The sequence below is a fragment of the Schistocerca cancellata genome, unplaced genomic scaffold (genome assembly GCF_023864275.1).
Source record: "Schistocerca cancellata isolate TAMUIC-IGC-003103 unplaced genomic scaffold, iqSchCanc2.1 HiC_scaffold_515, whole genome shotgun sequence".
NCBI lineage: Eukaryota > Metazoa > Arthropoda > Insecta > Orthoptera > Acrididae > Schistocerca > Schistocerca cancellata.
In genome coordinates, this window is record NW_026046529.1 from 24292 (window position 1) to 47079 (window position 22788).

The 22788-nt window shown below is 49.5% G+C and overlaps 40 non-coding genes across 40 annotated transcripts; all 40 read left to right on the forward strand.

Annotated features, from left to right (window-relative positions):
• The first annotated feature begins 277 nt into the window (after window positions 1-277).
• Window positions 278-350, forward strand: Trnak-uuu (transfer RNA lysine (anticodon UUU)). Its single transcript has one exon. It is a non-coding gene; the product is annotated as a tRNA-Lys (tRNA).
• A 138-nt stretch (window positions 351-488) lies between these two features.
• On the forward strand, window positions 489-570 carry Trnas-cga (transfer RNA serine (anticodon CGA)). The gene has a single exon. It is a non-coding gene; the product is annotated as a tRNA-Ser (tRNA).
• A 707-nt stretch (window positions 571-1277) lies between these two features.
• Trnas-uga (transfer RNA serine (anticodon UGA)) lies at window positions 1278-1359 on the forward strand. The gene has a single exon. It is a non-coding gene; the product is annotated as a tRNA-Ser (tRNA).
• A 611-nt stretch (window positions 1360-1970) lies between these two features.
• Trnaf-gaa (transfer RNA phenylalanine (anticodon GAA)) lies at window positions 1971-2043 on the forward strand. Its single transcript has one exon. It is a non-coding gene; the product is annotated as a tRNA-Phe (tRNA).
• A 539-nt stretch (window positions 2044-2582) lies between these two features.
• Trnak-uuu (transfer RNA lysine (anticodon UUU)) lies at window positions 2583-2655 on the forward strand. Its single transcript has one exon. It is a non-coding gene; the product is annotated as a tRNA-Lys (tRNA).
• A 138-nt stretch (window positions 2656-2793) lies between these two features.
• Trnas-cga (transfer RNA serine (anticodon CGA)) lies at window positions 2794-2875 on the forward strand. Its single transcript has one exon. It is a non-coding gene; the product is annotated as a tRNA-Ser (tRNA).
• Window positions 2876-3582: 707 nt separating this feature from the next.
• On the forward strand, window positions 3583-3664 carry Trnas-uga (transfer RNA serine (anticodon UGA)). Its single transcript has one exon. It is a non-coding gene; the product is annotated as a tRNA-Ser (tRNA).
• Window positions 3665-4275: 611 nt separating this feature from the next.
• Trnaf-gaa (transfer RNA phenylalanine (anticodon GAA)) lies at window positions 4276-4348 on the forward strand. Its single transcript has one exon. It is a non-coding gene; the product is annotated as a tRNA-Phe (tRNA).
• Window positions 4349-4887: 539 nt separating this feature from the next.
• On the forward strand, window positions 4888-4960 carry Trnak-uuu (transfer RNA lysine (anticodon UUU)). Its single transcript has one exon. It is a non-coding gene; the product is annotated as a tRNA-Lys (tRNA).
• A 138-nt stretch (window positions 4961-5098) lies between these two features.
• Trnas-cga (transfer RNA serine (anticodon CGA)) lies at window positions 5099-5180 on the forward strand. Its single transcript has one exon. It is a non-coding gene; the product is annotated as a tRNA-Ser (tRNA).
• A 706-nt stretch (window positions 5181-5886) lies between these two features.
• Trnas-uga (transfer RNA serine (anticodon UGA)) lies at window positions 5887-5968 on the forward strand. The gene has a single exon. It is a non-coding gene; the product is annotated as a tRNA-Ser (tRNA).
• Window positions 5969-6579: 611 nt separating this feature from the next.
• Window positions 6580-6652, forward strand: Trnaf-gaa (transfer RNA phenylalanine (anticodon GAA)). Its single transcript has one exon. It is a non-coding gene; the product is annotated as a tRNA-Phe (tRNA).
• Window positions 6653-7191: 539 nt separating this feature from the next.
• Window positions 7192-7264, forward strand: Trnak-uuu (transfer RNA lysine (anticodon UUU)). The gene has a single exon. It is a non-coding gene; the product is annotated as a tRNA-Lys (tRNA).
• A 138-nt stretch (window positions 7265-7402) lies between these two features.
• On the forward strand, window positions 7403-7484 carry Trnas-cga (transfer RNA serine (anticodon CGA)). The gene has a single exon. It is a non-coding gene; the product is annotated as a tRNA-Ser (tRNA).
• A 706-nt stretch (window positions 7485-8190) lies between these two features.
• Trnas-uga (transfer RNA serine (anticodon UGA)) lies at window positions 8191-8272 on the forward strand. Its single transcript has one exon. It is a non-coding gene; the product is annotated as a tRNA-Ser (tRNA).
• Window positions 8273-8883: 611 nt separating this feature from the next.
• Trnaf-gaa (transfer RNA phenylalanine (anticodon GAA)) lies at window positions 8884-8956 on the forward strand. The gene has a single exon. It is a non-coding gene; the product is annotated as a tRNA-Phe (tRNA).
• Window positions 8957-9495: 539 nt separating this feature from the next.
• On the forward strand, window positions 9496-9568 carry Trnak-uuu (transfer RNA lysine (anticodon UUU)). Its single transcript has one exon. It is a non-coding gene; the product is annotated as a tRNA-Lys (tRNA).
• Window positions 9569-9706: 138 nt separating this feature from the next.
• On the forward strand, window positions 9707-9788 carry Trnas-cga (transfer RNA serine (anticodon CGA)). The gene has a single exon. It is a non-coding gene; the product is annotated as a tRNA-Ser (tRNA).
• A 706-nt stretch (window positions 9789-10494) lies between these two features.
• Trnas-uga (transfer RNA serine (anticodon UGA)) lies at window positions 10495-10576 on the forward strand. The gene has a single exon. It is a non-coding gene; the product is annotated as a tRNA-Ser (tRNA).
• A 611-nt stretch (window positions 10577-11187) lies between these two features.
• On the forward strand, window positions 11188-11260 carry Trnaf-gaa (transfer RNA phenylalanine (anticodon GAA)). Its single transcript has one exon. It is a non-coding gene; the product is annotated as a tRNA-Phe (tRNA).
• Window positions 11261-11799: 539 nt separating this feature from the next.
• On the forward strand, window positions 11800-11872 carry Trnak-uuu (transfer RNA lysine (anticodon UUU)). The gene has a single exon. It is a non-coding gene; the product is annotated as a tRNA-Lys (tRNA).
• Window positions 11873-12010: 138 nt separating this feature from the next.
• Window positions 12011-12092, forward strand: Trnas-cga (transfer RNA serine (anticodon CGA)). Its single transcript has one exon. It is a non-coding gene; the product is annotated as a tRNA-Ser (tRNA).
• Window positions 12093-12798: 706 nt separating this feature from the next.
• Window positions 12799-12880, forward strand: Trnas-uga (transfer RNA serine (anticodon UGA)). The gene has a single exon. It is a non-coding gene; the product is annotated as a tRNA-Ser (tRNA).
• A 611-nt stretch (window positions 12881-13491) lies between these two features.
• Window positions 13492-13564, forward strand: Trnaf-gaa (transfer RNA phenylalanine (anticodon GAA)). The gene has a single exon. It is a non-coding gene; the product is annotated as a tRNA-Phe (tRNA).
• A 539-nt stretch (window positions 13565-14103) lies between these two features.
• Trnak-uuu (transfer RNA lysine (anticodon UUU)) lies at window positions 14104-14176 on the forward strand. Its single transcript has one exon. It is a non-coding gene; the product is annotated as a tRNA-Lys (tRNA).
• Window positions 14177-14314: 138 nt separating this feature from the next.
• On the forward strand, window positions 14315-14396 carry Trnas-cga (transfer RNA serine (anticodon CGA)). The gene has a single exon. It is a non-coding gene; the product is annotated as a tRNA-Ser (tRNA).
• Window positions 14397-15103: 707 nt separating this feature from the next.
• Window positions 15104-15185, forward strand: Trnas-uga (transfer RNA serine (anticodon UGA)). Its single transcript has one exon. It is a non-coding gene; the product is annotated as a tRNA-Ser (tRNA).
• A 611-nt stretch (window positions 15186-15796) lies between these two features.
• Window positions 15797-15869, forward strand: Trnaf-gaa (transfer RNA phenylalanine (anticodon GAA)). Its single transcript has one exon. It is a non-coding gene; the product is annotated as a tRNA-Phe (tRNA).
• A 539-nt stretch (window positions 15870-16408) lies between these two features.
• Trnak-uuu (transfer RNA lysine (anticodon UUU)) lies at window positions 16409-16481 on the forward strand. The gene has a single exon. It is a non-coding gene; the product is annotated as a tRNA-Lys (tRNA).
• A 138-nt stretch (window positions 16482-16619) lies between these two features.
• On the forward strand, window positions 16620-16701 carry Trnas-cga (transfer RNA serine (anticodon CGA)). Its single transcript has one exon. It is a non-coding gene; the product is annotated as a tRNA-Ser (tRNA).
• Window positions 16702-17407: 706 nt separating this feature from the next.
• Trnas-uga (transfer RNA serine (anticodon UGA)) lies at window positions 17408-17489 on the forward strand. The gene has a single exon. It is a non-coding gene; the product is annotated as a tRNA-Ser (tRNA).
• A 611-nt stretch (window positions 17490-18100) lies between these two features.
• Trnaf-gaa (transfer RNA phenylalanine (anticodon GAA)) lies at window positions 18101-18173 on the forward strand. Its single transcript has one exon. It is a non-coding gene; the product is annotated as a tRNA-Phe (tRNA).
• Window positions 18174-18712: 539 nt separating this feature from the next.
• Trnak-uuu (transfer RNA lysine (anticodon UUU)) lies at window positions 18713-18785 on the forward strand. Its single transcript has one exon. It is a non-coding gene; the product is annotated as a tRNA-Lys (tRNA).
• Window positions 18786-18923: 138 nt separating this feature from the next.
• Window positions 18924-19005, forward strand: Trnas-cga (transfer RNA serine (anticodon CGA)). The gene has a single exon. It is a non-coding gene; the product is annotated as a tRNA-Ser (tRNA).
• Window positions 19006-19711: 706 nt separating this feature from the next.
• On the forward strand, window positions 19712-19793 carry Trnas-uga (transfer RNA serine (anticodon UGA)). The gene has a single exon. It is a non-coding gene; the product is annotated as a tRNA-Ser (tRNA).
• A 611-nt stretch (window positions 19794-20404) lies between these two features.
• Trnaf-gaa (transfer RNA phenylalanine (anticodon GAA)) lies at window positions 20405-20477 on the forward strand. The gene has a single exon. It is a non-coding gene; the product is annotated as a tRNA-Phe (tRNA).
• Window positions 20478-21016: 539 nt separating this feature from the next.
• Trnak-uuu (transfer RNA lysine (anticodon UUU)) lies at window positions 21017-21089 on the forward strand. Its single transcript has one exon. It is a non-coding gene; the product is annotated as a tRNA-Lys (tRNA).
• A 138-nt stretch (window positions 21090-21227) lies between these two features.
• Trnas-cga (transfer RNA serine (anticodon CGA)) lies at window positions 21228-21309 on the forward strand. The gene has a single exon. It is a non-coding gene; the product is annotated as a tRNA-Ser (tRNA).
• Window positions 21310-22014: 705 nt separating this feature from the next.
• Window positions 22015-22096, forward strand: Trnas-uga (transfer RNA serine (anticodon UGA)). The gene has a single exon. It is a non-coding gene; the product is annotated as a tRNA-Ser (tRNA).
• Window positions 22097-22707: 611 nt separating this feature from the next.
• On the forward strand, window positions 22708-22780 carry Trnaf-gaa (transfer RNA phenylalanine (anticodon GAA)). The gene has a single exon. It is a non-coding gene; the product is annotated as a tRNA-Phe (tRNA).
• Window positions 22781-22788: the final 8 nt, after the last annotated feature.

The following is a 22788-nucleotide window of genomic DNA, read 5'->3' on the forward strand; positions in this document are numbered from 1 at the left end:
TCGAAATGCTTGTGAATTTTCCAATTGCCCAGTGAGTGTCGACAAAACACGTAAATTCTCTGCTCCAATGTATGAGACGTAACAGCTGGTGCAATTTGTTGTTGCATCGTGTGTCAGCAGTCTTCGATAGTGTGTTACGGGCTTAGCGCGATAAGTTTGTAGACAGCATTTAGGCGACGTTTTATTAGTAACGGCCCCATGCAGCGATTGCACAACAGTAAAGGACATGAGTCAATGTATAGTTGTGCATCGTAGGAGATTTTGCACCCTTGTGTGAGCCCGGATAGCTCAGTCGGTAGAGCATTAGGCTTTTAACCTAAGGGTCCAGGGTTCAAGTCCCTGTTCGGGCGGAAATTTTAATACTTTGGTAACGATTCGTCTGGTAGCGGCGGAAACGCTACGGAAAATAATGCAGCTACGCCGTTTTCTGACACCACAGTGTTTTAAACGGTAGCAGTTGCATGTGTCGGGAGAACACCGCGCTAACGGCAGTCGTGGCCGAGTGGTTAAGGCGCCTGACTCGAAATCAGATTCCCTCTGGGAGCGTAGGTTCGAATCCTACCGGCTGCGTGCGATTTTGCGTAAAGAGGAGCAAACGTTTTCGCACACATGTGACATGCGTGGGCGAATGCGGGTGCAACCAGTGACGCCATTCTCAACAAGACGAAAATTTCCGTTTTAAGAATACTGAGTTTTCGCGACGACCGCTGCTTACTGTGCCTATCGGTTCACCTCGCACTGACGCTGGGACTGCAGAAAGCCGTCGCTGAGATGGTGAGTACACAGATGTGCTCGAAAGTGTTGGACAGAGCTAACATTTCATTTTCTTTTTAAGAATCGCAATTTCAATCATTCGAGTGCGGCAAAAGCAGTAGTGCAGCGTTTTTTTTTTTTTTTCTTTTCTTAAGATCTCGCAGCTGCTTGGAGGTATGTCCATCGTTTTAAGACGACAGAAAACTAGCGTCAGCGGTGCGTCAGTGGGAAGTCGGTGAAGTCGCCATTGGAGCCATAAGCCAGCAATTACGACATGCGAAACACTCGCACACCACGCAGCTGTACGATAATGCTCGTGCGTGGGCCCGCGTAGCTGAGTCGGTAGAGCGTTAGGTTTTCAACCGAAGGGTCCTGGGTTCAAGTCCCTGTCTGGGCGAAAATTAGTACACTTTCGTAACGGCTAATGGAAACCCTAGAGCAAAGAGTGAGGCCACGCCGTTTTCTGCCACCAGATTGCTTCTAAAGATGGCGGTTTGACTTGTCGGGAGTCGCTTCCGCCACCGGCAGTCGTGGCCGAGTGGTTAAGGCGTCTGACTTGAAATCAGATTCCCTCTGGGAGCGCAGGTTCGAGTCCTGCCGACTGCGAAAGTTTTCTCGCTCTCAAAAGGCGGACGTTGAGCTGCATCCTAGCAGTTGCGTCACTACTAAACACGTGGGTCACCAGCAATGTGCAGTGTTATTTGATCGAGGGCGCAGCGTTACAGTCGCGCCCAGAAGCCGCAGCTCATCTCCTCGTCTCACAGCCGTCCACCAGGTGTTAGTACAAGTGTCGCCTCACTGGGCAGTGCAGATGTGTCCATTTTAGCTTACAGACGATGACATGTAGCAATTTATGAGCTAACGCAAGTCGAATGTTTTACCGTGTGTATCTGCTAGATACTGCCTCTCATATGGTGGAGAGGCTCACTCCTTCTTGTGTCTCGTTCTCTGCACACGAGTTGCCCCTGGCATCGATATAGCACGGGTTTTCTAGCGTCAGCGTGGCGTCACGTCAAGTCAGCGAATTCAATATCACACGAATCGAGTCGACATGTTTGCTTGTTACGATGACGGAAGCTGAAGAAATGTGTGTGGAACTTCACTGCATCGGCTGCTCGCCCTTCAGCGTCCCTGTGTCTTATCAGACGAAGGTGACTGTGAAATTGGCAGCGAGGCAGAAGTGAACGAACACATGCAAATGGCAACCTTCGACGTCAGCCGAAATAGCTCAGTTGGGAGAGCGTTAGACTGAAGATCTAAAGGTCCCTGGTTCGATCCCGGGTTTCGGCAGGTACTCGTTTTGGTGCGACGCCAATGGAATTACTCTGCGTTTGTGATAATGCAACTACCGCTGACAACAAAAATGACTCTCTCCTGTAGCTGTTCTGGTTGTCTATTGCATGTCATAAGAGGAACTTACTAGACAACTAACTCCCTTAGAAGCAAAAGAATTAAAAATATCCTACCGACTGCATTCCTTTTTCTGTGTCAGGTGGTGAAGAACGTCTTCAACGGAACCGTGAAATGAGCGAAAGCGTGGGAAACATTGCATTCGAAATGCTTGTGAATTTTCCAATTGCCCAGTGAGTGTCGACAAAACACGTAAATTCTCTGCTCCAATGTATGAGACGTAACAGCTGGTGCAATTTGTTGTTGCATCGTGTGTCAGCAGTCTTCGATAGTGTGTTACGGGCTTAGCGCGATAAGTTTGTAGACAGCATTTAGGCGACGTTTTATTAGTAACGGCCCCATGCAGCGATTGCACAACAGTAAAGGACATGAGTCAATGTATAGTTGTGCATCGTAGGAGATTTTGCACCCTTGTGTGAGCCCGGATAGCTCAGTCGGTAGAGCATTAGGCTTTTAACCTAAGGGTCCAGGGTTCAAGTCCCTGTTCGGGCGGAAATTTTAATACTTTGGTAACGATTCGTCTGGTAGCGGCGGAAACGCTACGGAAAATAATGCAGCTACGCCGTTTTCTGACACCACAGTGTTTTAAACGGTAGCAGTTGCATGTGTCGGGAGAACACCGCGCTAACGGCAGTCGTGGCCGAGTGGTTAAGGCGCCTGACTCGAAATCAGATTCCCTCTGGGAGCGTAGGTTCGAATCCTACCGGCTGCGTGCGATTTTGCGTAAAGAGGAGCAAACGTTTTCGCACACATGTGACATGCGTGGGCGAATGCGGGTGCAACCAGTGACGCCATTCTCAACAAGACGAAAATTTCCGTTTTAAGAATACTGAGTTTTCGCGACGACCGCTGCTTACTGTGCCTATCGGTTCACCTCGCACTGACGCTGGGACTGCAGAAAGCCGTCGCTGAGATGGTGAGTACACAGATGTGCTCGAAAGTGTTGGACAGAGCTAACATTTCATTTTCTTTTTAAGAATCGCAATTTCAATCATTCGAGTGCGGCAAAAGCAGTAGTGCAGCGTTTTTTTTTTTTTTTCTTTTCTTAAGATCTCGCAGCTGCTTGGAGGTATGTCCATCGTTTTAAGACGACAGAAAACTAGCGTCAGCGGTGCGTCAGTGGGAAGTCGGTGAAGTCGCCATTGGAGCCATAAGCCAGCAATTACGACATGCGAAACACTCGCACACCACGCAGCTGTACGATAATGCTCGTGCGTGGGCCCGCGTAGCTGAGTCGGTAGAGCGTTAGGTTTTCAACCGAAGGGTCCTGGGTTCAAGTCCCTGTCTGGGCGAAAATTAGTACACTTTCGTAACGGCTAATGGAAACCCTAGAGCAAAGAGTGAGGCCACGCCGTTTTCTGCCACCAGATTGCTTCTAAAGATGGCGGTTTGACTTGTCGGGAGTCGCTTCCGCCACCGGCAGTCGTGGCCGAGTGGTTAAGGCGTCTGACTTGAAATCAGATTCCCTCTGGGAGCGCAGGTTCGAGTCCTGCCGACTGCGAAAGTTTTCTCGCTCTCAAAAGGCGGACGTTGAGCTGCATCCTAGCAGTTGCGTCACTACTAAACACGTGGGTCACCAGCAATGTGCAGTGTTATTTGATCGAGGGCGCAGCGTTACAGTCGCGCCCAGAAGCCGCAGCTCATCTCCTCGTCTCACAGCCGTCCACCAGGTGTTAGTACAAGTGTCGCCTCACTGGGCAGTGCAGATGTGTCCATTTTAGCTTACAGACGATGACATGTAGCAATTTATGAGCTAACGCAAGTCGAATGTTTTACCGTGTGTATCTGCTAGATACTGCCTCTCATATGGTGGAGAGGCTCACTCCTTCTTGTGTCTCGTTCTCTGCACACGAGTTGCCCCTGGCATCGATATAGCACGGGTTTTCTAGCGTCAGCGTGGCGTCACGTCAAGTCAGCGAATTCAATATCACACGAATCGAGTCGACATGTTTGCTTGTTACGATGACGGAAGCTGAAGAAATGTGTGTGGAACTTCACTGCATCGGCTGCTCGCCCTTCAGCGTCCCTGTGTCTTATCAGACGAAGGTGACTGTGAAATTGGCAGCGAGGCAGAAGTGAACGAACACATGCAAATGGCAACCTTCGACGTCAGCCGAAATAGCTCAGTTGGGAGAGCGTTAGACTGAAGATCTAAAGGTCCCTGGTTCGATCCCGGGTTTCGGCAGGTACTCGTTTTGGTGCGACGCCAATGGAATTACTCTGCGTTTGTGATAATGCAACTACCGCTGACAACAAAAATGACTCTCTCCTGTAGCTGTTCTGGTTGTCTATTGCATGTCATAAGAGGAACTTACTAGACAACTAACTCCCTTAGAAGCAAAAGAATTAAAAATATCCTACCGACTGCATTCCTTTTTCTGTGTCAGGTGGTGAAGAACGTCTTCAACGGAACCGTGAAATGAGCGAAAGCGTGGGAAACATTGCATTCGAAATGCTTGTGAATTTTCCAATTGCCCAGTGAGTGTCGACAAAACACGTAAATTCTCTGCTCCAACGTATGAGACGTAACAGCTGGTGCAATTTGTTGTTGCATCGTGTGTCAGCAGTCTTCGATAGTGTGTTACGGGCTTAGCGCGATAAGTTTGTAGACAGCATTTAGGCGACGTTTTATTAGTAACGGCCCCATGCAGCGATTGCACAACAGTAAAGGACATGAGTCAATGTATAGTTGTGCATCGTAGGAGATTTTGCACCCTTGTGTGAGCCCGGATAGCTCAGTCGGTAGAGCATTAGGCTTTTAACCTAAGGGTCCAGGGTTCAAGTCCCTGTTCGGGCGGAAATTTTAATACTTTGGTAACGATTCGTCTGGTAGCGGCGGAAACGCTACGGAAAATAATGCAGCTACGCCGTTTTCTGACACCACAGTGTTTTAAACGGTAGCAGTTGCATGTGTCGGGAGAACACCGCGCTAACGGCAGTCGTGGCCGAGTGGTTAAGGCGCCTGACTCGAAATCAGATTCCCTCTGGGAGCGTAGGTTCGAATCCTACCGGCTGCGTGCGATTTTGCGTAAAGAGGAGCAAACGTTTTCGCACACATGTGACATGCGTGGGCGAATGCGGGTGCAACCAGTGACGCCATTCTCAACAAGACGAAAATTTCCGTTTTAAGAATACTGAGTTTTCGCGACGACCGCTGCTTACTGTGCCTATCGGTTCACCTCGCACTGACGCTGGGACTGCAGAAAGCCGTCGCTGAGATGGTGAGTACACAGATGTGCTCGAAAGTGTTGGACAGAGCTAACATTTCATTTTCTTTTTAAGAATCGCAATTTCAATCATTCGAGTGCGGCAAAAGCAGTAGTGCAGCGTTTTTTTTTTTTTTCTTTTCTTAAGATCTCGCAGCTGCTTGGAGGTATGTCCATCGTTTTAAGACGACAGAAAACTAGCGTCAGCGGTGCGTCAGTGGGAAGTCGGTGAAGTCGCCATTGGAGCCATAAGCCAGCAATTACGACATGCGAAACACTCGCACACCACGCAGCTGTACGATAATGCTCGTGCGTGGGCCCGCGTAGCTGAGTCGGTAGAGCGTTAGGTTTTCAACCGAAGGGTCCTGGGTTCAAGTCCCTGTCTGGGCGAAAATTAGTACACTTTCGTAACGGCTAATGGAAACCCTAGAGCAAAGAGTGAGGCCACGCCGTTTTCTGCCACCAGATTGCTTCTAAAGATGGCGGTTTGACTTGTCGGGAGTCGCTTCCGCCACCGGCAGTCGTGGCCGAGTGGTTAAGGCGTCTGACTTGAAATCAGATTCCCTCTGGGAGCGCAGGTTCGAGTCCTGCCGACTGCGAAAGTTTTCTCGCTCTCAAAAGGCGGACGTTGAGCTGCATCCTAGCAGTTGCGTCACTACTAAACACGTGGGTCACCAGCAATGTGCAGTGTTATTTGATCGAGGGCGCAGCGTTACAGTCGCGCCCAGAAGCCGCAGCTCATCTCCTCGTCTCACAGCCGTCCACCAGGTGTTAGTACAAGTGTCGCCTCACTGGGCAGTGCAGATGTGTCCATTTTAGCTTACAGACGATGACATGTAGCAATTTATGAGCTAACGCAAGTCGAATGTTTTACCGTGTGTATCTGCTAGATACTGCCTCTCATATGGTGGAGAGGCTCACTCCTTCTTGTGTCTCGTTCTCTGCACACGAGTTGCCCCTGGCATCGATATAGCACGGGTTTTCTAGCGTCAGCGTGGCGTCACGTCAAGTCAGCGAATTCAATATCACACGAATCGAGTCGACATGTTTGCTTGTTACGATGACGGAAGCTGAAGAAATGTGTGTGGAACTTCACTGCATCGGCTGCTCGCCCTTCAGCGTCCCTGTGTCTTATCAGACGAAGGTGACTGTGAAATTGGCAGCGAGGCAGAAGTGAACGAACACATGCAAATGGCAACCTTCGACGTCAGCCGAAATAGCTCAGTTGGGAGAGCGTTAGACTGAAGATCTAAAGGTCCCTGGTTCGATCCCGGGTTTCGGCAGGTACTCGTTTTGGTGCGACGCCAATGGAATTACTCTGCGTTTGTGATAATGCAACTACCGCTGACAACAAAAATGACTCTCTCCTGTAGCTGTTCTGGTTGTCTATTGCATGTCATAAGAGGAACTTACTAGACAACTAACTCCCTTAGAAGCAAAAGAATTAAAAATATCCTACCGACTGCATTCCTTTTTCTGTGTCAGGTGGTGAAGAACGTCTTCAACGGAACCGTGAAATGAGCGAAAGCGTGGGAAACATTGCATTCGAAATGCTTGTGAATTTTCCAATTGCCCAGTGAGTGTCGACAAAACACGTAAATTCTCTGCTCCAATGTATGAGACGTAACAGCTGGTGCAATTTGTTGTTGCATCGTGTGTCAGCAGTCTTCGATAGTGTGTTACGGGCTTAGCGCGATAAGTTTGTAGACAGCATTTAGGCGACGTTTTATTAGTAACGGCCCCATGCAGCGATTGCACAACAGTAAAGGACATGAGTCAATGTATAGTTGTGCATCGTAGGAGATTTTGCACCCTTGTGTGAGCCCGGATAGCTCAGTCGGTAGAGCATTAGGCTTTTAACCTAAGGGTCCAGGGTTCAAGTCCCTGTTCGGGCGGAAATTTTAATACTTTGGTAACGATTCGTCTGGTAGCGGCGGAAACGCTACGGAAAATAATGCAGCTACGCCGTTTTCTGACACCACAGTGTTTTAAACGGTAGCAGTTGCATGTGTCGGGAGAACACCGCGCTAACGGCAGTCGTGGCCGAGTGGTTAAGGCGCCTGACTCGAAATCAGATTCCCTCTGGGAGCGTAGGTTCGAATCCTACCGGCTGCGTGCGATTTTGCGTAAAGAGGAGCAAACGTTTTCGCACACATGTGACATGCGTGGGCGAATGCGGGTGCAACCAGTGACGCCATTCTCAACAAGACGAAAATTTCCGTTTTAAGAATACTGAGTTTTCGCGACGACCGCTGCTTACTGTGCCTATCGGTTCACCTCGCACTGACGCTGGGACTGCAGAAAGCCGTCGCTGAGATGGTGAGTACACAGATGTGCTCGAAAGTGTTGGACAGAGCTAACATTTCATTTTCTTTTTAAGAATCGCAATTTCAATCATTCGAGTGCGGCAAAAGCAGTAGTGCAGCGTTTTTTTTTTTTTTCTTTTCTTAAGATCTCGCAGCTGCTTGGAGGTATGTCCATCGTTTTAAGACGACAGAAAACTAGCGTCAGCGGTGCGTCAGTGGGAAGTCGGTGAAGTCGCCATTGGAGCCATAAGCCAGCAATTACGACATGCGAAACACTCGCACACCACGCAGCTGTACGATAATGCTCGTGCGTGGGCCCGCGTAGCTGAGTCGGTAGAGCGTTAGGTTTTCAACCGAAGGGTCCTGGGTTCAAGTCCCTGTCTGGGCGAAAATTAGTACACTTTCGTAACGGCTAATGGAAACCCTAGAGCAAAGAGTGAGGCCACGCCGTTTTCTGCCACCAGATTGCTTCTAAAGATGGCGGTTTGACTTGTCGGGAGTCGCTTCCGCCACCGGCAGTCGTGGCCGAGTGGTTAAGGCGTCTGACTTGAAATCAGATTCCCTCTGGGAGCGCAGGTTCGAGTCCTGCCGACTGCGAAAGTTTTCTCGCTCTCAAAAGGCGGACGTTGAGCTGCATCCTAGCAGTTGCGTCACTACTAAACACGTGGGTCACCAGCAATGTGCAGTGTTATTTGATCGAGGGCGCAGCGTTACAGTCGCGCCCAGAAGCCGCAGCTCATCTCCTCGTCTCACAGCCGTCCACCAGGTGTTAGTACAAGTGTCGCCTCACTGGGCAGTGCAGATGTGTCCATTTTAGCTTACAGACGATGACATGTAGCAATTTATGAGCTAACGCAAGTCGAATGTTTTACCGTGTGTATCTGCTAGATACTGCCTCTCATATGGTGGAGAGGCTCACTCCTTCTTGTGTCTCGTTCTCTGCACACGAGTTGCCCCTGGCATCGATATAGCACGGGTTTTCTAGCGTCAGCGTGGCGTCACGTCAAGTCAGCGAATTCAATATCACACGAATCGAGTCGACATGTTTGCTTGTTACGATGACGGAAGCTGAAGAAATGTGTGTGGAACTTCACTGCATCGGCTGCTCGCCCTTCAGCGTCCCTGTGTCTTATCAGACGAAGGTGACTGTGAAATTGGCAGCGAGGCAGAAGTGAACGAACACATGCAAATGGCAACCTTCGACGTCAGCCGAAATAGCTCAGTTGGGAGAGCGTTAGACTGAAGATCTAAAGGTCCCTGGTTCGATCCCGGGTTTCGGCAGGTACTCGTTTTGGTGCGACGCCAATGGAATTACTCTGCGTTTGTGATAATGCAACTACCGCTGACAACAAAAATGACTCTCTCCTGTAGCTGTTCTGGTTGTCTATTGCATGTCATAAGAGGAACTTACTAGACAACTAACTCCCTTAGAAGCAAAAGAATTAAAAATATCCTACCGACTGCATTCCTTTTTCTGTGTCAGGTGGTGAAGAACGTCTTCAACGGAACCGTGAAATGAGCGAAAGCGTGGGAAACATTGCATTCGAAATGCTTGTGAATTTTCCAATTGCCCAGTGAGTGTCGACAAAACACGTAAATTCTCTGCTCCAACGTATGAGACGTAACAGCTGGTGCAATTTGTTGTTGCATCGTGTGTCAGCAGTCTTCGATAGTGTGTTACGGGCTTAGCGCGATAAGTTTGTAGACAGCATTTAGGCGACGTTTTATTAGTAACGGCCCCATGCAGCGATTGCACAACAGTAAAGGACATGAGTCAATGTATAGTTGTGCATCGTAGGAGATTTTGCACCCTTGTGTGAGCCCGGATAGCTCAGTCGGTAGAGCATTAGGCTTTTAACCTAAGGGTCCAGGGTTCAAGTCCCTGTTCGGGCGGAAATTTTAATACTTTGGTAACGATTCGTCTGGTAGCGGCGGAAACGCTACGGAAAATAATGCAGCTACGCCGTTTTCTGACACCACAGTGTTTTAAACGGTAGCAGTTGCATGTGTCGGGAGAACACCGCGCTAACGGCAGTCGTGGCCGAGTGGTTAAGGCGCCTGACTCGAAATCAGATTCCCTCTGGGAGCGTAGGTTCGAATCCTACCGGCTGCGTGCGATTTTGCGTAAAGAGGAGCAAACGTTTTCGCACACATGTGACATGCGTGGGCGAATGCGGGTGCAACCAGTGACGCCATTCTCAACAAGACGAAAATTTCCGTTTTAAGAATACTGAGTTTTCGCGACGACCGCTGCTTACTGTGCCTATCGGTTCACCTCGCACTGACGCTGGGACTGCAGAAAGCCGTCGCTGAGATGGTGAGTACACAGATGTGCTCGAAAGTGTTGGACAGAGCTAACATTTCATTTTCTTTTTAAGAATCGCAATTTCAATCATTCGAGTGCGGCAAAAGCAGTAGTGCAGCGTTTTTTTTTTTTTTCTTTTCTTAAGATCTCGCAGCTGCTTGGAGGTATGTCCATCGTTTTAAGACGACAGAAAACTAGCGTCAGCGGTGCGTCAGTGGGAAGTCGGTGAAGTCGCCATTGGAGCCATAAGCCAGCAATTACGACATGCGAAACACTCGCACACCACGCAGCTGTACGATAATGCTCGTGCGTGGGCCCGCGTAGCTGAGTCGGTAGAGCGTTAGGTTTTCAACCGAAGGGTCCTGGGTTCAAGTCCCTGTCTGGGCGAAAATTAGTACACTTTCGTAACGGCTAATGGAAACCCTAGAGCAAAGAGTGAGGCCACGCCGTTTTCTGCCACCAGATTGCTTCTAAAGATGGCGGTTTGACTTGTCGGGAGTCGCTTCCGCCACCGGCAGTCGTGGCCGAGTGGTTAAGGCGTCTGACTTGAAATCAGATTCCCTCTGGGAGCGCAGGTTCGAGTCCTGCCGACTGCGAAAGTTTTCTCGCTCTCAAAAGGCGGACGTTGAGCTGCATCCTAGCAGTTGCGTCACTACTAAACACGTGGGTCACCAGCAATGTGCAGTGTTATTTGATCGAGGGCGCAGCGTTACAGTCGCGCCCAGAAGCCGCAGCTCATCTCCTCGTCTCACAGCCGTCCACCAGGTGTTAGTACAAGTGTCGCCTCACTGGGCAGTGCAGATGTGTCCATTTTAGCTTACAGACGATGACATGTAGCAATTTATGAGCTAACGCAAGTCGAATGTTTTACCGTGTGTATCTGCTAGATACTGCCTCTCATATGGTGGAGAGGCTCACTCCTTCTTGTGTCTCGTTCTCTGCACACGAGTTGCCCCTGGCATCGATATAGCATGGGTTTTCTAGCGTCAGCGTGGCGTCACGTCAAGTCAGCGAATTCAATATCACACGAATCGAGTCGACATGTTTGCTTGTTACGATGACGGAAGCTGAAGAAATGTGTGTGGAACTTCACTGCATCGGCTGCTCGCCCTTCAGCGTCCCTGTGTCTTATCAGACGAAGGTGACTGTGAAATTGGCAGCGAGGCAGAAGTGAACGAACACATGCAAATGGCAACCTTCGACGTCAGCCGAAATAGCTCAGTTGGGAGAGCGTTAGACTGAAGATCTAAAGGTCCCCGGTTCGATCCCTGGTTTCGGCAGGTACTCGTTTTGGTGCGACGCCAATGGAATTACTCTGCGTTTGTGATAATGCAACTACCGCTGACAACAAAAATGACTCTCTCCTGTAGCTGTTCTGGTTGTCTATTGCATGTCATAAGAGGAACTTACTAGACAACTAACTCCCTTAGAAGCAAAAGAATTAAAAATATCCTACCGACTGCATTCCTTTTTCTGTGTCAGGTGGTGAAGAACGTCTTCAACGGAACCGTGAAATGAGCGAAAGCGTGGGAAACATTGCATTCGAAATGCTTGTGAATTTTCCAATTGCCCAGTGAGTGTCGACAAAACACGTAAATTCTCTGCTCCAACGTATGAGACGTAACAGCTGGTGCAATTTGTTGTTGCATCGTGTGTCAGCAGTCTTCGATAGTGTGTTACGGGCTTAGCGCGATAAGTTTGTAGACAGCATTTAGGCGACGTTTTATTAGTAACGGCCCCATGCAGCGATTGCACAACAGTAAAGGACATGAGTCAATGTATAGTTGTGCATCGTAGGAGATTTTGCACCCTTGTGTGAGCCCGGATAGCTCAGTCGGTAGAGCATTAGGCTTTTAACCTAAGGGTCCAGGGTTCAAGTCCCTGTTCGGGCGGAAATTTTAATACTTTGGTAACGATTCGTCTGGTAGCGGCGGAAACGCTACGGAAAATAATGCAGCTACGCCGTTTTCTGACACCACAGTGTTTTAAACGGTAGCAGTTGCATGTGTCGGGAGAACACCGCGCTAACGGCAGTCGTGGCCGAGTGGTTAAGGCGCCTGACTCGAAATCAGATTCCCTCTGGGAGCGTAGGTTCGAATCCTACCGGCTGCGTGCGATTTTGCGTAAAGAGGAGCAAACGTTTTCGCACACATGTGACATGCGTGGGCGAATGCGGGTGCAACCAGTGACGCCATTCTCAACAAGACGAAAATTTCCGTTTTAAGAATACTGAGTTTTCGCGACGACCGCTGCTTACTGTGCCTATCGGTTCACCTCGCACTGACGCTGGGACTGCAGAAAGCCGTCGCTGAGATGGTGAGTACACAGATGTGCTCGAAAGTGTTGGACAGAGCTAACATTTCATTTTCTTTTTAAGAATCGCAATTTCAATCATTCGAGTGCGGCAAAAGCAGTAGTGCAGCGTTTTTTTTTTTTTTCTTTTCTTAAGATCTCGCAGCTGCTTGGAGGTATGTCCATCGTTTTAAGACGACAGAAAACTAGCGTCAGCGGTGCGTCAGTGGGAAGTCGGTGAAGTCGCCATTGGAGCCATAAGCCAGCAATTACGACATGCGAAACACTCGCACACCACGCAGCTGTACGATAATGCTCGTGCGTGGGCCCGCGTAGCTGAGTCGGTAGAGCGTTAGGTTTTCAACCGAAGGGTCCTGGGTTCAAGTCCCTGTCTGGGCGAAAATTAGTACACTTTCGTAACGGCTAATGGAAACCCTAGAGCAAAGAGTGAGGCCACGCCGTTTTCTGCCACCAGATTGCTTCTAAAGATGGCGGTTTGACTTGTCGGGAGTCGCTTCCGCCACCGGCAGTCGTGGCCGAGTGGTTAAGGCGTCTGACTTGAAATCAGATTCCCTCTGGGAGCGCAGGTTCGAGTCCTGCCGACTGCGAAAGTTTTCTCGCTCTCAAAAGGCGGACGTTGAGCTGCATCCTAGCAGTTGCGTCACTACTAAACACGTGGGTCACCAGCAATGTGCAGTGTTATTTGATCGAGGGCGCAGCGTTACAGTCGCGCCCAGAAGCCGCAGCTCATCTCCTCGTCTCACAGCCGTCCACCAGGTGTTAGTACAAGTGTCGCCTCACTGGGCAGTGCAGATGTGTCCATTTTAGCTTACAGACGATGACATGTAGCAATTTATGAGCTAACGCAAGTCGAATGTTTTACCGTGTGTATCTGCTAGATACTGCCTCTCATATGGTGGAGAGGCTCACTCCTTCTTGTGTCTCGTTCTCTGCACACGAGTTGCCCCTGGCATCGATATAGCACGGGTTTTCTAGCGTCAGCGTGGCGTCACGTCAAGTCAGCGAATTCAATATCACACGAATCGAGTCGACATGTTTGCTTGTTACGATGACGGAAGCTGAAGAAATGTGTGTGGAACTTCACTGCATCGGCTGCTCGCCCTTCAGCGTCCCTGTGTCTTATCAGACGAAGGTGACTGTGAAATTGGCAGCGAGGCAGAAGTGAACGAACACATGCAAATGGCAACCTTCGACGTCAGCCGAAATAGCTCAGTTGGGAGAGCGTTAGACTGAAGATCTAAAGGTCCCTGGTTCGATCCCGGGTTTCGGCAGGTACTCGTTTTGGTGCGACGCCAATGGAATTACTCTGCGTTTGTGATAATGCAACTACCGCTGACAACAAAAATGACTCTCTCCTGTAGCTGTTCTGGTTGTCTATTGCATGTCATAAGAGGAACTTACTAGACAACTAACTCCCTTAGAAGCAAAAGAATTAAAAATATCCTACCGACTGCATTCCTTTTTCTGTGTCAGGTGGTGAAGAACGTCTTCAACGGAACCGTGAAATGAGCGAAAGCGTGGGAAACATTGCATTCGAAATGCTTGTGAATTTTCCAATTGCCCAGTGAGTGTCGACAAAACACGTAAATTCTCTGCTCCAATGTATGAGACGTAACAGCTGGTGCAATTTGTTGTTGCATCGTGTGTCAGCAGTCTTCGATAGTGTGTTACGGGCTTAGCGCGATAAGTTTGTAGACAGCATTTAGGCGACGTTTTATTAGTAACGGCCCCATGCAGCGATTGCACAACAGTAAAGGACATGAGTCAATGTATAGTTGTGCATCGTAGGAGATTTTGCACCCTTGTGTGAGCCCGGATAGCTCAGTCGGTAGAGCATTAGGCTTTTAACCTAAGGGTCCAGGGTTCAAGTCCCTGTTCGGGCGGAAATTTTAATACTTTGGTAACGATTCGTCTGGTAGCGGCGGAAACGCTACGGAAAATAATGCAGCTACGCCGTTTTCTGACACCACAGTGTTTTAAACGGTAGCAGTTGCATGTGTCGGGAGAACACCGCGCTAACGGCAGTCGTGGCCGAGTGGTTAAGGCGCCTGACTCGAAATCAGATTCCCTCTGGGAGCGTAGGTTCGAATCCTACCGGCTGCGTGCGATTTTGCGTAAAGAGGAGCAAACGTTTTCGCACACATGTGACATGCGTGGGCGAATGCGGGTGCAACCAGTGACGCCATTCTCAACAAGACGAAAATTTCCGTTTTAAGAATACTGAGTTTTCGCGACGACCGCTGCTTACTGTGCCTATCGGTTCACCTCGCACTGACGCTGGGACTGCAGAAAGCCGTCGCTGAGATGGTGAGTACACAGATGTGCTCGAAAGTGTTGGACAGAGCTAACATTTCATTTTCTTTTTAAGAATCGCAATTTCAATCATTCGAGTGCGGCAAAAGCAGTAGTGCAGCGTTTTTTTTTTTTTTTCTTTTCTTAAGATCTCGCAGCTGCTTGGAGGTATGTCCATCGTTTTAAGACGACAGAAAACTAGCGTCAGCGGTGCGTCAGTGGGAAGTCGGTGAAGTCGCCATTGGAGCCATAAGCCAGCAATTACGACATGCGAAACACTCGCACACCACGCAGCTGTACGATAATGCTCGTGCGTGGGCCCGCGTAGCTGAGTCGGTAGAGCGTTAGGTTTTCAACCGAAGGGTCCTGGGTTCAAGTCCCTGTCTGGGCGAAAATTAGTACACTTTCGTAACGGCTAATGGAAACCCTAGAGCAAAGAGTGAGGCCACGCCGTTTTCTGCCACCAGATTGCTTCTAAAGATGGCGGTTTGACTTGTCGGGAGTCGCTTCCGCCACCGGCAGTCGTGGCCGAGTGGTTAAGGCGTCTGACTTGAAATCAGATTCCCTCTGGGAGCGCAGGTTCGAGTCCTGCCGACTGCGAAAGTTTTCTCGCTCTCAAAAGGCGGACGTTGAGCTGCATCCTAGCAGTTGCGTCACTACTAAACACGTGGGTCACCAGCAATGTGCAGTGTTATTTGATCGAGGGCGCAGCGTTACAGTCGCGCCCAGAAGCCGCAGCTCATCTCCTCGTCTCACAGCCGTCCACCAGGTGTTAGTACAAGTGTCGCCTCACTGGGCAGTGCAGATGTGTCCATTTTAGCTTACAGACGATGACATGTAGCAATTTATGAGCTAACGCAAGTCGAATGTTTTACCGTGTGTATCTGCTAGATACTGCCTCTCATATGGTGGAGAGGCTCACTCCTTCTTGTGTCTCGTTCTCTGCACACGAGTTGCCCCTGGCATCGATATAGCACGGGTTTTCTAGCGTCAGCGTGGCGTCACGTCAAGTCAGCGAATTCAATATCACACGAATCGAGTCGACATGTTTGCTTGTTACGATGACGGAAGCTGAAGAAATGTGTGTGGAACTTCACTGCATCGGCTGCTCGCCCTTCAGCGTCCCTGTGTCTTATCAGACGAAGGTGACTGTGAAATTGGCAGCGAGGCAGAAGTGAACGAACACATGCAAATGGCAACCTTCGACGTCAGCCGAAATAGCTCAGTTGGGAGAGCGTTAGACTGAAGATCTAAAGGTCCCTGGTTCGATCCCGGGTTTCGGCAGGTACTCGTTTTGGTGCGACGCCAATGGAATTACTCTGCGTTTGTGATAATGCAACTACCGCTGACAACAAAAATGACTCTCTCCTGTAGCTGTTCTGGTTGTCTATTGCATGTCATAAGAGGAACTTACTAGACAACTAACTCCCTTAGAAGCAAAAGAATTAAAAATATCCTACCGACTGCATTCCTTTTTCTGTGTCAGGTGGTGAAGAACGTCTTCAACGGAACCGTGAAATGAGCGAAAGCGTGGGAAACATTGCATTCGAAATGCTTGTGAATTTTCCAATTGCCCAGTGAGTGTCGACAAAACACGTAAATTCTCTGCTCCAACGTATGAGACGTAACAGCTGGTGCAATTTGTTGTTGCATCGTGTGTCAGCAGTCTTCGATAGTGTGTTACGGGCTTAGCGCGATAAGTTTGTAGACAGCATTTAGGCGACGTTTTATTAGTAACGGCCCCATGCAGCGATTGCACAACAGTAAAGGACATGAGTCAATGTATAGTTGTGCATCGTAGGAGATTTTGCACCCTTGTGTGAGCCCGGATAGCTCAGTCGGTAGAGCATTAGGCTTTTAACCTAAGGGTCCAGGGTTCAAGTCCCTGTTCGGGCGGAAATTTTAATACTTTGGTAACGATTCGTCTGGTAGCGGCGGAAACGCTACGGAAAATAATGCAGCTACGCCGTTTTCTGACACCACAGTGTTTTAAACGGTAGCAGTTGCATGTGTCGGGAGAACACCGCGCTAACGGCAGTCGTGGCCGAGTGGTTAAGGCGCCTGACTCGAAATCAGATTCCCTCTGGGAGCGTAGGTTCGAATCCTACCGGCTGCGTGCGATTTTGCGTAAAGAGGAGCAAACGTTTTCGCACACATGTGACATGCGTGGGCGAATGCGGGTGCAACCAGTGACGCCATTCTCAACAAGACGAAAATTTCCGTTTTAAGAATACTGAGTTTTCGCGACGACCGCTGCTTACTGTGCCTATCGGTTCACCTCGCACTGACGCTGGGACTGCAGAAAGCCGTCGCTGAGATGGTGAGTACACAGATGTGCTCGAAAGTGTTGGACAGAGCTAACATTTCATTTTCTTTTTAAGAATCGCAATTTCAATCATTCGAGTGCGGCAAAAGCAGTAGTGCAGCGTTTTTTTTTTTTTTCTTTTCTTAAGATCTCGCAGCTGCTTGGAGGTATGTCCATCGTTTTAAGACGACAGAAAACTAGCGTCAGCGGTGCGTCAGTGGGAAGTCGGTGAAGTCGCCATTGGAGCCATAAGCCAGCAATTACGACATGCGAAACACTCGCACACCACGCAGCTGTACGATAATGCTCGTGCGTGGGCCCGCGTAGCTGAGTCGGTAGAGCGTTAGGTTTTCAACCGAAGGGTCCTGGGTTCAAGTCCCTGTCTGGGCGAAAATTAGTACACTTTCGTAACGGCTAATGGAAACCCTAGAGCAAAGAGTGAGGCCACGCCGTTTTCTGCCACCAGATTGCTTCTAAAGATGGCGGTTTGACTTGTCGGGAGTCGCTTCCGCCACCGGCAGTCGTGGCCGAGTGGTTAAGGCGTCTGACTTGAAATCAGATTCCCTCTGGGAGCGCAGGTTCGAGTCCTGCCGACTGCGAAAGTTTTCTCGCTCTCAAAAGGCGGACGTTGAGCTGCATCCTAGCAGTTGCGTCACTACTAAACACGTGGGTCACCAGCAATGTGCAGTGTTATTTGATCGAGGGCGCAGCGTTACAGTCGCGCCCAGAAGCCGCAGCTCATCTCCTCGTCTCACAGCCGTCCACCAGGTGTTAGTACAAGTGTCGCCTCACTGGGCAGTGCAGATGTGTCCATTTTAGCTTACAGACGATGACATGTAGCAATTTATGAGCTAACGCAAGTCGAATGTTTTACCGTGTGTATCTGCTAGATACTGCCTCTCATATGGTGGAGAGGCTCACTCCTTCTTGTGTCTCGTTCTCTGCACACGAGTTGCCCCTGGCATCGATATAGCACGGGTTTTCTAGCGTCAGCGTGGCGTCACGTCAAGTCAGCGAATTCAATATCACACGAATCGAGTCGACATGTTTGCTTGTTACGATGACGGAAGCTGAAGAAATGTGTGTGGAACTTCACTGCATCGGCTGCTCGCCCTTCAGCGTCCCTGTGTCTTATCAGACGAAGGTGACTGTGAAATTGGCAGCGAGGCAGAAGTGAACGAACACATGCAAATGGCAACCTTCGACGTCAGCCGAAATAGCTCAGTTGGGAGAGCGTTAGACTGAAGATCTAAAGGTCCCCGGTTCGATCCCTGGTTTCGGCAGGTACTCGTTTTGGTGCGACGCCAATGGAATTACTCTGCGTTTGTGATAATGCAACTACCGCTGACAACAAAAATGACTCTCTCCTGTAGCTGTTCTGGTTGTCTATTGCATGTCATAAGAGGAACTTACTAGACAACTAACTCCCTTAGAAGCAAAAGAATTAAAAATATCCTACCGACTGCATTCCTTTTTCTGTGTCAGGTGGTGAAGAACGTCTTCAACGGAACCGTGAAATGAGCGAAAGCGTGGGAAACATTGCATTCGAAATGCTTGTGAATTTTCCAATTGCCCAGTGAGTGTCGACAAAACACGTAAATTCTCTGCTCCAACGTATGAGACGTAACAGCTGGTGCAATTTGTTGTTGCATCGTGTGTCAGCAGTCTTCGATAGTGTGTTACGGGCTTAGCGCGATAAGTTTGTAGACAGCATTTAGGCGACGTTTTATTAGTAACGGCCCCATGCAGCGATTGCACAACAGTAAAGGACATGAGTCAATGTATAGTTGTGCATCGTAGGAGATTTTGCACCCTTGTGTGAGCCCGGATAGCTCAGTCGGTAGAGCATTAGGCTTTTAACCTAAGGGTCCAGGGTTCAAGTCCCTGTTCGGGCGGAAATTTTAATACTTTGGTAACGATTCGTCTGGTAGCGGCGGAAACGCTACGGAAAATAATGCAGCTACGCCGTTTTCTGACACCACAGTGTTTTAAACGGTAGCAGTTGCATGTGTCGGGAGAACACCGCGCTAACGGCAGTCGTGGCCGAGTGGTTAAGGCGCCTGACTCGAAATCAGATTCCCTCTGGGAGCGTAGGTTCGAATCCTACCGGCTGCGTGCGATTTTGCGTAAAGAGGAGCAAACGTTTTCGCACACATGTGACATGCGTGGGCGAATGCGGGTGCAACCAGTGACGCCATTCTCAACAAGACGAAAATTTCCGTTTTAAGAATACTGAGTTTTCGCGACGACCGCTGCTTACTGTGCCTATCGGTTCACCTCGCACTGACGCTGGGACTGCAGAAAGCCGTCGCTGAGATGGTGAGTACACAGATGTGCTCGAAAGTGTTGGACAGAGCTAACATTTCATTTTCTTTTTAAGAATCGCAATTTCAATCATTCGAGTGCGGCAAAAGCAGTAGTGCAGCGTTTTTTTTTTTTTTCTTTTCTTAAGATCTCGCAGCTGCTTGGAGGTATGTCCATCGTTTTAAGACGACAGAAAACTAGCGTCAGCGGTGCGTCAGTGGGAAGTCGGTGAAGTCGCCATTGGAGCCATAAGCCAGCAATTACGACATGCGAAACACTCGCACACCACGCAGCTGTACGATAATGCTCGTGCGTGGGCCCGCGTAGCTGAGTCGGTAGAGCGTTAGGTTTTCAACCGAAGGGTCCTGGGTTCAAGTCCCTGTCTGGGCGAAAATTAGTACACTTTCGTAACGGCTAATGGAAACCCTAGAGCAAAGAGTGAGGCCACGCCGTTTTCTGCCACCAGATTGCTTCTAAAGATGGCGGTTTGACTTGTCGGGAGTCGCTTCCGCCACCGGCAGTCGTGGCCGAGTGGTTAAGGCGTCTGACTTGAAATCAGATTCCCTCTGGGAGCGCAGGTTCGAGTCCTGCCGACTGCGAAAGTTTTCTCGCTCTCAAAAGGCGGACGTTGAGCTGCATCCTAGCAGTTGCGTCACTACTAAACACGTGGGTCACCAGCAATGTGCAGTGTTATTTGATCGAGGGCGCAGCGTTACAGTCGCGCCCAGAAGCCGCAGCTCATCTCCTCGTCTCACAGCCGTCCACCAGGTGTTAGTACAAGTGTCGCCTCACTGGGCAGTGCAGATGTGTCCATTTTAGCTTACAGACGATGACATGTAGCAATTTATGAGCTAACGCAAGTCGAATGTTTTACCGTGTGTATCTGCTAGATACTGCCTCTCATATGGTGGAGAGGCTCACTCCTTCTTGTGTCTCGTTCTCTGCACACGAGTTGCCCCTGGCATCGATATAGCACGGGTTTTCTAGCGTCAGCGTGGCGTCACGTCAAGTCAGCGAATTCAATATCACACGAATCGAGTCGACATGTTTGCTTGTTACGATGACGGAAGCTGAAGAAATGTGTGTGGAACTTCACTGCATCGGCTGCTCGCCCTTCAGCGTCCCTGTGTCTTATCAGACGAAGGTGACTGTGAAATTGGCAGCGAGGCAGAAGTGAACGAACACATGCAAATGGCAACCTTCGACGTCAGCCGAAATAGCTCAGTTGGGAGAGCGTTAGACTGAAGATCTAAAGGTCCCCGGTTCGATCCCTGGTTTCGGCAGGTACTCGTTTTGGTGCGACGCCAATGGAATTACTCTGCGTTTGTGATAATGCAACTACCGCTGACAACAAAAATGACTCTCTCCTGTAGCTGTTCTGGTTGTCTATTGCATGTCATAAGAGGAACTTACTAGACAACTAACTCCCTTAGAAGCAAAAGAATTAAAAATATCCTACCGACTGCATTCCTTTTTCTGTGTCAGGTGGTGAAGAACGTCTTCAACGGAACCGTGAAATGAGCGAAAGCGTGGGAAACATTGCATTCGAAATGCTTGTGAATTTTCCAATTGCCCAGTGAGTGTCGACAAAACACGTAAATTCTCTGCTCCAACGTATGAGACGTAACAGCTGGTGCAATTTGTTGTTGCATCGTGTGTCAGCAGTCTTCGATAGTGTGTTACGGGCTTAGCGCGATAAGTTTGTAGACAGCATTTAGGCGACGTTTTATTAGTAACGGCCCCATGCAGCGATTGCACAACAGTAAAGGACATGAGTCAATGTATAGTTGTGCATCGTAGGAGATTTTGCACCCTTGTGTGAGCCCGGATAGCTCAGTCGGTAGAGCATTAGGCTTTTAACCTAAGGGTCCAGGGTTCAAGTCCCTGTTCGGGCGGAAATTTTAATACTTTGGTAACGATTCGTCTGGTAGCGGCGGAAACGCTACGGAAAATAATGCAGCTACGCCGTTTTCTGACACCACAGTGTTTTAAACGGTAGCAGTTGCATGTGTCGGGAGAACACCGCGCTAACGGCAGTCGTGGCCGAGTGGTTAAGGCGCCTGACTCGAAATCAGATTCCCTCTGGGAGCGTAGGTTCGAATCCTACCGGCTGCGTGCGATTTTGCGTAAAGAGGAGCAAACGTTTTCGCACACATGTGACATGCGTGGGCGAATGCGGGTGCAACCAGTGACGCCATTCTCAACAAGACGAAAATTTCCGTTTTAAGAATACTGAGTTTTCGCGACGACCGCTGCTTACTGTGCCTATCGGTTCACCTCGCACTGACGCTGGGACTGCAGAAAGCCGTCGCTGAGATGGTGAGTACACAGATGTGCTCGAAAGTGTTGGACAGAGCTAACATTTCATTTTCTTTTTAAGAATCGCAATTTCAATCATTCGAGTGCGGCAAAAGCAGTAGTGCAGCGTTTTTTTTTTTTTCTTTTCTTAAGATCTCGCAGCTGCTTGGAGGTATGTCCATCGTTTTAAGACGACAGAAAACTAGCGTCAGCGGTGCGTCAGTGGGAAGTCGGTGAAGTCGCCATTGGAGCCATAAGCCAGCAATTACGACATGCGAAACACTCGCACACCACGCAGCTGTACGATAATGCTCGTGCGTGGGCCCGCGTAGCTGAGTCGGTAGAGCGTTAGGTTTTCAACCGAAGGGTCCTGGGTTCAAGTCCCTGTCTGGGCGAAAATTAGTACACTTTCGTAACGGCTAATGGAAACCCTAGAGCAAAGAGTGAGGCCACGCCGTTTTCTGCCACCAGATTGCTTCTAAAGATGGCGGTTTGACTTGTCGGGAGTCGCTTCCGCCACCGGCAGTCGTGGCCGAGTGGTTAAGGCGTCTGACTTGAAATCAGATTCCCTCTGGGAGCGCAGGTTCGAGTCCTGCCGACTGCGAAAGTTTTCTCGCTCTCAAAAGGCGGACGTTGAGCTGCATCCTAGCAGTTGCGTCACTACTAAACACGTGGGTCACCAGCAATGTGCAGTGTTATTTGATCGAGGGCGCAGCGTTACAGTCGCGCCCAGAAGCCGCAGCTCATCTCCTCGTCTCACAGCCGTCCACCAGGTGTTAGTACAAGTGTCGCCTCACTGGGCAGTGCAGATGTGTCCATTTTAGCTTACAGACGATGACATGTAGCAATTTATGAGCTAACGCAAGTCGAATGTTTTACCGTGTGTATCTGCTAGATACTGCCTCTCATATGGTGGAGAGGCTCACTCCTTCTTGTGTCTCGTTCTCTGCACACGAGTTGCCCCTGGCATCGATATAGCACGGGTTTTCTAGCGTCAGCGTGGCGTCACGTCAAGTCAGCGAATTCAATATCACACGAATCGAGTCGACATGTTTGCTTGTTACGATGACGGAAGCTGAAGAAATGTGTGTGGAACTTCACTGCATCGGCTGCTCGCCCTTCAGCGTCCCTGTGTCTTATCAGACGAAGGTGACTGTGAAATTGGCAGCGAGGCAGAAGTGAACGAACACATGCAAATGGCAACCTTCGACGTCAGCCGAAATAGCTCAGTTGGGAGAGCGTTAGACTGAAGATCTAAAGGTCCCCGGTTCGATCCCGGGTTTCGGCAGGTACTCG